Here is a 10,925-nt window from a genome sequence, read left to right as displayed (position 1 = left end):
AGAGTGTTCTGTTCAACACGACACGTTTAGACATCATCGCTCGCTCGCAGACACGAGGTCAAGCCTCAAACTAAAAACACAAACTGCTGAGTTTTTGTGATCACGGTTTTGAGGAGGCCATGAAAATCAACCCCCTCACCCCCGGCGCAGGTAATGAATGAACTCGACGCTCGATTCTGAGAGAGAGCGCAGAAGAAGAAGAAGAAGAGAGGAGTGATTGATAAATTCCCTTTTACAACGGCCTCCTCCTTCTTTTTATTGACCCCCTGAGGGCTTTTGACTCATTACTGCCCCTGAACAAAAGCCCTCCATAGGCCTCTAAAGTCCAGCATTTAGTCACACAGCACAAGGACAATTTCTGCCCATTACGAGCGGTGAGATTCATTCAGTCCGCACCGTATGAGCCCAGAGCGGCGGCCATTAGTCAGAGAGCTTTTCCTTTCCTTCATCCATCCGTCCGTCCGTCCGTCCATCTATCCATCCATCTCGGTTCTCGCTCTCTTCATCGATGGCATCAAAACAAGTTCCTAATCCTTCACAGTTCCTGCCACACGTCTTTGTGTCTCCTCCCTGATCTCTTTCTCCTTTTGTACTTTAATCCGCAGAATCGCTTCCTCTCCAGCATCGCCCGGGGCGTCAGAACCCTCTCCAGCCCTTCTGATATCACCGCAGACCCTTACAGAATAAAATACCAAACTGTGTCTTCTTAACTTCGACTGAGAGAAAACACCCAACTGAAGGATCTTAAAGCCGAGAGAGCAAAACTCACTTCATTCAGGGCCTTTTCAGCTACGGGCCGTGAGTGCCCCAGCCGCATGACCCTCACACCATGGAAACTGCAGTGAGGTGGAACATTTAACGGTCACGCCTTCCCCTCTCCACAGACTTCTCACTCAAGATGCTGTGAGCTTTATTGGCGTGCTTTACGATAACAAAGCTTCGCAAACTTCATACAGTGATTACCAAAGTGCTTTGACATATGCACTCCCTAAGCACTGCCTTACATAACAAAACAAACAATCAAATATCAAAATAAAGATGTGTGCATGTATTTATTCACAAGCAAAACAGGTTTGTTGGATTTAAGATGATAAAACAATAGATAAAGTATTTAAGTTTGATACTTTTGCTGAAAATGTGTATGATAAAGTGATGAACTTCACCTGTGGTTTCTCGGTTTGGATTTAGCATCTCTGTTCAGCCCAGCAACTCTTATCTGCAGAAATGTCACCGGCCCTGTTAAAAGTATAAGAAAAGGTTTGAAAATTAAACAATTCTATGTGGAATTCAAAAGAAAATAACGTTTTTCTTGTCATTGTTATGAGCCGACTGTATTTCATTAATAAAAACCCCACAAAATAATCTAGCTAATGAGCTTCTTTCTGGTCACGTATCACAATATTGCATTTTCACCGATACCATTATTGTGACCAAAAAATATCGCAATAACAAAATCATCACAATATCAATTTGAAATCCAATCGAGTCACATTCATCATCACTTTATTTTGTTGTCTGTTTTTGGCCAATGCCCAAAATATCACATTAAAATGTAGAGAGATCACCATGACTAACATTAAAGCTAAATGTTAAATTGATGTAAAACCTCCATCTACTATGTTGAAGGGTCAACCAGATACTGATACAGTATTATTGATGATATTGTCATGCGTGTAGTTTGAACAATAAACCCAGTTTATAATGTGAAGATAATTGTTAACAGTATAAATGCAGCGTAGATTACAACAGCAGTTCATGTTAAAAATAAAATGAGCAAATATATAGAGAAAAACAAGAAAAGATAAAGGAGAAGAAAATTAAGATACATTAAGAAATTGTATTCAGGTATAAATAATAAAATAACAGTTTAATATAATATAGAATTAATATAAGAAATATGAATAAATATAGATACTAGAAATACTCTTGACTCGGTCAACAACGTTAGATGCATTAAAAAAACCACACCCTTCAATAATACACTGTTTAGTATAAAGTCACTAGAAATGACATTTCTTCTTCAATCGTTTTTTAGAAACGTGTGTGTCTTAAAGGGTCAAATCTAGATCTTAAAAATCGTTCTAGTTCATTTGACTTCCACTTCCTTTGAATCACTTCCACAAACACACTTTCTCATGAATGCTCTCTCTCTCTCCGTCTCTGTGTGTGCTTGCAGGGGTTCTTGTGCCGTCCTCTAGCTCATAATGAACACAATTTCACACCACAGAGGCCAATTAGAGACATGACAGCCACCTGCCGACACGCCCTCCCAGTGAGAGTGCCAGAGATCTGCCAGTAAACTCCGAACATCAGCAAATTTAGCCAATGTCTTTCATTCGATTCAGTCATTCAGCAGCCCTCCAGTCGCTCCCCTGGGGTCTTTTATCCAGTCCGAAACCAAACTACCGACCAAAGCCAGACTGTCTGTCATATACAATCCTCGTGGCACGTGAACGTCACACCAAATATTTTAGACCGGGTTGGTCACGACCAGAATAAAGTGTCACGTGGACCAGACTTGCTGACTTTTGTTTGACAACCCGAAACAGTTTCATCCATAACCGATAGCGACGCGTGTTCGCCGTGATGAGAAATGATACTAAACTCACAGGATTTGTTTCGTGACCTTTTGGCCCGTGCAGGTAATCTCATCAGTCTGGGGTCGATCAAACCGGGACCCGCGGGACAGAGGGACGCGCGTCTCACTGATGATGCAGGGCGACCTCAGATTCAAGCAACCAACTGCAGCGTGGCAAAGATAAATGAGATTAAACGGTGAGAACATCGCAGATGCATAGATGCACACACTTGTGGGTCTGTGGTTCACTGTGATGAAATCACACGATGACAGACAGATAAAAATGACCCGTTCTGAGCTTAGATTACTCTCTGTGGCTTTAAACCATCAATTTAGCTCAACACACACACTCTCTTACTAGTGATGCTGACAAACTTACTAGTGCCGTAAAAAGGAACAGTTCCCCCCAAATTAAAACCCTGCCATCATTTACTCTCTCTCACCAGGAGAACATGTTGTAAGTGTAATAGCCGAAACCCCTGAAGAGTCTGTAGGTGTAAATGAATGTAGATTGTGGAGGTAAAACAATCTGGATTTGAGGAAATGTGATGAGAAATGTTTGAGATCTTCAATAATATTGTCATTTGATGGCAGACTTGATAAATCTGAGCTCAGTTTGACACGTTGTTGACGTCTCTTCTCAAACTCTCATGACATTTATGACTCTTGTTCTCAGGAGAAATATCTCAGACACAATTGAAAATGAAGCTAAAGTTTGCATATGCTCTCTATTTAATTCCAGTGATGTCTAGAAGAAATAACAGAGATATTAAAGTGATTTCATCACTTGAAATCTAAAGTTACTTTTAAATACGCAAATATTTTATATTTCAATTGATAAACCAATGTCAACATTAATATCACTTGACGGCTGCAGTAGTATTAAAGATGCAAATATTAAATATGCAAACTATAACTAAAATGATAAAATAAACAGAAATGATGCTTTAATGTAAAAATACTGACAATCCACATAAATATTGTTGTATAATTCAGTATTTTCTTCAGTAAACAGAAGTAAAGATCCGTAAAGTGGTTTGTAGTACACTAATACAGAATACTGGAGTATACATTAAAAGTTTACGGTAGTAATTAATACACAGTAAATACTAAAGTAAACTATAGTATTTTTTCATTCAAGTGTCAATGTTTTAGACATATTGGAATGGCATCCGGCCATTAGGCTATAGATAAATAGTTTCACTACATTAAAAATAACATTCAACATATATCCTATCAACACAGAAATACCATCCAGACTAAACATGGCGGACAAAAGCATTACAGGTCCAGTAAGTGTTCTCTCGCTCTCATTATCAGCACACAGCGGAGAGCCGGTGGACTATTAGAGCGTTCAGAGAACTTCCACCGCACCGGGTGGCTGGTCAGCACTCTTAATAGATTTGCAAGCAATTTACCTTTTCAACATGTTGGCAATCTAACGCAATTTGTGTCCAATTTGTCTGCTTTCAGACTCACACGGAGTCGACTTCAGTGCCGACCAAATAACACAGAGTGGAAAACATCAGCCCACTCCAGACATACTCAGGACCTGAAATGTCAAAATGAAAAAGTCAACAGCCGATGCGACAGGACAGAGAGGGCCTCTGGATCTGTGCAAATGGATGCATGTAAGGATATGTACATGGAACGGTCGCTGAAATTACCCAGAATACCTTTGGGCGGAATTGCTGTGACCTTTGCCGGAGTTTGTAGTTTTGACGTCACTCAAAAAAAGGAAAATGATTGTGATCAGGAGTTTCTTCTGCTCTCTGGTGCTCTTCACTCGACTTCTCGTTCACTCTTTTCCTACTTCCATGAAACAAAAAGCATTTCGGAAAATGCTGTAAAGACGAAGCATGGAAAAGCTTACGTTTATTTAATGACCAAAGTGACTTATATAAACCTTCTTCAGCATTGTTTAAGTCTTATAGACCTCATACAACTGAACATGAGGGGAGAGGTAAACAACAAAGTGCCATTTTTTTGTGTCCTGTATAAACCTGTGGCAGGGTTTATCTGCTCATCCGGTTGGAAGAGAGCGAGTGTTAATGAAGACGGAGCAGATGTTTTGTAATGGGCTCAATCCGCACGCAGCTACGTAAAAATAAAGTGTGCCAAAGAGATTATACGCCCAATTTCACCATCTGAAAGCGCTGAAATACTTAACACATTACAAGGTTCCCACAGCTGTTTTCCTGGAACACACACACATCATTCAAATCATCTCTTTTACCCTCTTGACATTTTTCCTGCATGTTTTTTAAATGACATGTTTTATGTGACTCTATCAGAGTGTTTCTAATGCAATAATCGCTGTGTGGAATCTGTCACGACAAGCTTTTCGCCATCTGAAGAATTCAAAAAGCTATTTATTCGTACATCACTCCACCTGCTTCAGGCTCAACATCAACTCTACAACCTTCAATAGACAAGCATGAAGCTCATCTATACTGTGTTATCCTGACGCATCTATATATAAAACTTTGTCCAAGAACCAAAGACATGACACTAGAAAAATAATATATATATTCAATTTCAATCGATCATCCGTTCAGTCAGAATAATCACTACATACATCATTACAGTGTGAACATACTACTTTTTTGCTTTTTGCAGATAATGTATCATTCAGATAATGATTTAATCTCATTATAAACAGTTTGAATATGGTTTAAATTTGCCTGCATGCATGCATTAAAGGTTTAAGGGGCAAGCTGTCACATCCTATCTGCCTTTTTTTCTCCCCGTGTTTTTTTCTCTCTCTTCACGCTTGGATGCACACGTTCGACCGGAAAATAGCACATAATAACAGTTTAGACACCTTTCAATTTTAGCATTCCTGCCTGAAAAGTTGAGTGTTCCTCCAGGTGCCATGACAACCGCGCCGCTCAGCATCAGCACCACCAGATTCTGCTGCCATGGCGATGGAGCACCTGTCACTCACATGGGGACGGGCACTCCCACGACCACCAATCTGTATTCCAGGACATTTCTTCTGAAAAAGTTAACCAGTTTTCTAACAGTGCCACAAATCATTATTAAATGAGGTGGTTTGATGTGATTTGTTTTAATCTTGTACAAAAAAAAATATGCGGAGCCCAGGTAACGCGATTCGCCCGGGAAAGCTTTGCCAGATTGGACGACATCGTTTCATCTTTCTTTCGCTGATTGGTGATGTCTTAATACCTCTCTTTTTCTCCTTCATCAGAGAAGCGAGAGTAGTTTTCATCCGTGGTCCTGGCGGGCGAATAATCTTTCTGAGGGTTTCCCCTTAAACAGAACACCCACTTTATGGTGGAGAGACAGAGACGGAGCAGGCAGTTGATGAAATCGGAGCAGTTATCATGTTAACTATTACCTGTCAGCTCTTTCTGGCCGCACGCTGATGGCACATCAATTTTCTGAAGTGGAAGTCAAGGGCACCAATGTTGCACAGTGAGAGTAAATGTTAACAAAAGCGCTGCCGTCCTCTTCTTTATTTATGAAACGCATGGGCGAGCTGAAAAAAAAAGAGTCTTTATCGAGTCAGATCTCTCTCACACACACACACACACATACACAATCACGATTTACATTTCAACACTGTCTAATCCTCTTCAATCCATGCCAACAATACAGACAATCTATCACTTCACAATCTATCAACCATATCACTTTACCTCTCATCTCTATTCCATCATCAGCTCTCTCTCTCTCTTTAAAATAAACACAATAATAGAATCAGTGACACGTGTACATGTCACAGAGTGATGCTCGCGCAAGCAAAACAGACAAAGTTTGATTTGATGCCAGAAATAAATCACATTTTTGAGAAAGCATGCCAGACATTTTCCACCAGTAAAGTCCTCCAAATGATAAAATAAGACAACTGGACCCAATAAACATTAAATCGAATCTCTACAGATGCTGAAATATCATTGAAAGTTTTCATTTAATCATCATTTCTAGATGTTTTGTGGTCATTCCAGTCCAGTGTCTGTTGAATTTCAACAAAATCAACCCTCAGGAGTGACAAAGTCATCTAACAACAATGTGAAAGACTAGGAAAAAAAAATCTAGAAAAGAAATATCGAGGTTATCACTTTCATAAATGCATAAAGAAATATGACTGTTGTATTTGTTTCTCCAGGTTTCATTTTCTACAAATAAATGCAAATAGAAAGAATATGTTTATTTAAAATTAGGGAGAAATATTGCTAGTAGTTCAAAGAACCAAACAAAAATAAACTGAAAATGGTCTTTGAAATGGTCTCAAAAAGTCTCCTCAAAGTACAGCTCTTCAATAATTTGAAGTGTTAGTGTTAAAGCACAAACTTAAAACAGTTTAGATAAGATAGATAAACGAGGAGAAATTTCGCCCGATCTTTCACCTATTCCTTTTCACTCTTGTGGTTGCCATGTGCTATACAGAAAACAACACGTAGCCACAAATATCAAAGATAAAACCGAGCAAGCCTGTTCCTTCTGAACATCTGCTTCTCTTGCATGCAAATAATGTGAAAAAGCTGTAAAAGTGAAGTCTGCGTTCTGCAGACACAGACAGTTGGAATGTTACTCTTGTGTCTCGAAAAGCAAGAAAGAGTGTCAGCGTTTTACAAATCATTACCCTTAAAAAAACATGACAGAAATGTCAAGATACGCTCAGAGAGTCACCCACACACACACACACACACACACACATCCATGTGGGATCACAAAAACACAGCTAAAGTTAAAACAAAAAGAGAAGAAAAACTAAACCTTTAACCCTCGAAAAGAGAGAAATACGGGAGTAGCACAATAGGGTCACCTGTGCCAGAACGTTCACCTGAGAAGCCGCTGCGTTTCTCTCACACTTAGAGAGGATTAAACCACAAAAGCGGCTAATATCAGGGTTTCAGATGGCACATTCTCGTCCTTAGTGTAAGAATCGCTTCTATTCACTGGCACTTCCTTTTGCTTTTGTGAGCCGCGGCCCTCGCGCGCCCCGCCGACAAAGAACATATGTGAAAAGCACCGAGCTTTCAGAGATTAACCCACTTATGTCATTTAACCCCTTCTGACCAACACGGCCGTGCGGGATAAACACCCGCCGACGGACAGATGCGTCTGACCACACATCAGCACAGCGTCTTCTCGGTTTAGGTCTTTAATGAAAGACTCTGGAGGTTCGTCTCTAAACACACCGTTGGGACCAAAAGCGGATAATTGCCCCCCTCCTCCCTTCTGCTGACAGATAATATAGTTTTATTACCCGGAGGTCACTAGGGCAAAGGCCGTTTTAATGGGTAGAAATATCCCACGGGGACAATCGTCCACTACTGTCCACACTGTCCTAACCAGGCCGTACGTCCCCGAGGACGAATAAAGGAGCATGAAAGGCTGCAACTAATTTGGACACGTTTAAGTATTTGTCGCCGACCTCTTCTTGCTTACCTCAGCTGAAGTTTATTGGCTGCGGTGGGCTGGATGTGTAGGAACGTGACAGCAGGACCCTCAGAAGTGACGGACCGCCCATCATTGATGTTATTGTAAAACACTGTCAGTGGAATCAGGTGAGGTGATGAATTTGACAGGAAAAACTGTTTCAATTAGCTTATTAATATATCTCTGCATTGATCTGTGCATCCATCCGTCCAAACAAGAATAAATGAAGCAGAACACTCACCGAGTATCAAATCAATAAGACTCAATACAACTCATTGTCTCAGTGAGCTTTAATTAAACATGTGAGAAAACCGAAGACTTCCGTCGGGAATCTGAAAGTGTATTGAGATGTAAATAACTCAACGGAGAGAGAATGAGACCTGTTGTCCGCGGATCTGTTTTCTGCTAATAAAGTCAAGAGCTTTCTGCTGCACTCTCCCGTATAGACGAAGTTAAACGATAAACACGGATGAGATCTCTCTTAAATTCTCCCAGACATAAATGACATTAAATGCACACGTTTGCTGAAGTCACATCTCAGATATTTCTCTTGAGAAAGAGTCAGAAATGTGTCTGTCATGTGAGTTTGAGAAGAGACGTCAACGATGTGTCAACGGGGCTCAGAGTCGTCTCGTCTGCAATCAAAAGTCAATATTAGTGAAGATCTCAAACATTTCTCGTCACATTTACTCAAATCCAGATTATTTGACCTCCATAGTCTATATGAATTTTACACCTCTATGCTCTTATTTAGTTTTTTTAACTAAATAATTTTTTTTAACTATAAATATCTGAGACTTTTAGCAGACTAAGTTGAAACGTAAATAAAACACAACTGAAACACCATCAAATCTCCTGAGCTACGAAAGAGCAACAACTGAAAATTGGGTTTCTGTGCAAGTTTTACACTGCCACACATTGTGAGTGTAACAGCAAACTAACACACTAACAAAAAAAAACGAACGCAAGGGTACGTTAGGAAAATTAGACCTTTCCTGTCCGAGGATGCTACGCAAGGCCTAGTCCAGGCTCTTGTCCTGTCCATACTGGACTACTGGCTGGACGTCCATCTTGCACAACCAAACCTCTACAGATGATCCGGCAAGATCATTAACTGAAGATAAAATAGGCTAAATAAATTATATTGTAAATTTTTTGTGTGTGTGTGTGTTTTCATTAGTGTGAGAACTAACTGCATATAGATGAGAAAGAGCGTGCTACTGAACTACTTAAAAACTACTTAAAACACACACTAGTTCCATAATAAACGCTATTTGATGACGTCACTTCGTGTCGCGTAGCCTACCACATGCGTAAAGTAACTGAAACGTCCAGTAATCCCTAAAGAAGTATTTTTCCTAGACAGTATGAGCTTTCGTGAAATGTGTATATTAAATATTTACTTCACCTGTTAGCGCGTTTTTTAAACACTACACGCAAAACTTTGCAAGTTAGAACGCGTGGGTTCACCTGCCGCTAAATAATCGCCGGAGAACTTCCGGTGAGGTGGTGACATCAGAGCGCTTGTCTGTTTCGATCTAAGGCTAATTTACATGTCACTATATATTTCTTGGATAGAGTAGTTTGGTTGTCACAGATGTGTAAAACATTTCGCGTATGAATAATTCATTCTATTCATCTGTCCACCCGCAAATACAAACAAGTAAATAAAGCACAAAATTGTTTTAATGTGAAGGCTCCAACTTTTATATTAATTTTAGTTCCTTTAACGAAAATGAACTATGGTTTTACTGCTAGAGTAACCGTATTTTAACTATCCCTTACAGAAAATTAAACAAGGTTGCACTGTAAAAGAATCTGTAAAAAAACGGATAATGTACTGGCTGAAAATTACCATACATTTTCCTTTATTTTACGGATATTTCCGTTAAGGCTACCATGTAATTTCATGCAGTGAAAAATGTTAAATACAGGTATAAGAACTAAAAAAAGTGAATACGGAACATTCCTTAATATTAATACAGTATATAGTGCCCTATTTTAACAGATTTCTTTTTTAGAGTGTGTATTAAAGAGAATAATGTTGGCATATTGATTACCATTTGCATGTCCACACACAGTTTTAGCTACTTTCAACTATCATGGTCAAACTATGTTTAGTACATTATACAGTAAAACAATGGACCTAACCATTTTTTTGTAGTAAAACCACAGTTGATATAGTCGTACTACAGTAAACATACCATGATATAGTAGATATAGATATAGATATAGTAAACCATGATATTTGTGTTGAAACTTACAAACAGCAATAAACAAAACCTGGTTAATTTTTATGTTTTGAATCAACTAATTTTCTCAAACAGCCAGGAAATAAATAAAATGAGTTTTACTTTCGACTGAACCTTCTGTGATTCTGTGAGTCCAAACAACGCTGAACCCCATTGACTTCCATTGTACGAACACAAAACCACTGAGAGATTTCTCAAAATATCTTCTTTTGTGTTCCATGCGATGAGCAAATTGAGATTTCCGTTGACATTAAGACCCACGAACTATAAAAGAGCAAGATATGAGAACTTCAAACTTCCTTTTGGTCGTCATGTTATTGCAACTATAATTATATTTTGTTTTGACATACATAAATGAATTCAGACAGGGGAGTCTAGACCTCCACACCCCGGCGATTACATTACCCAGTCGGTCAAGAATGAGACGAGAATGATGATCTTTGATCCCTGTGACCTCCAGGAAGGCTGGTGTATATCACATCTGAAGGACAACTGGTTAATTAACACAATTAATTAACACAGTTAATTTCTTTGTCATCATTGACAAACGTAAAAAAATGGTTCTCAAAGGTGACCCAGAATTCTTCCAAATATCTAATTTTGTGTTCAACAGAACAAAGAAATGAATGGAGATTTGGGACAAATTGAGGGTGAGTAAATGATGACACAGTTTAAATGTTTAAGTT

The sequence above is a fragment of the Barbatula barbatula genome (genome assembly GCF_947034865.1).
Source record: "Barbatula barbatula genome assembly, chromosome: 21".
NCBI lineage: Eukaryota > Metazoa > Chordata > Actinopteri > Cypriniformes > Nemacheilidae > Barbatula > Barbatula barbatula.
Note: the sequence above shows the minus strand (reverse complement) of the source record.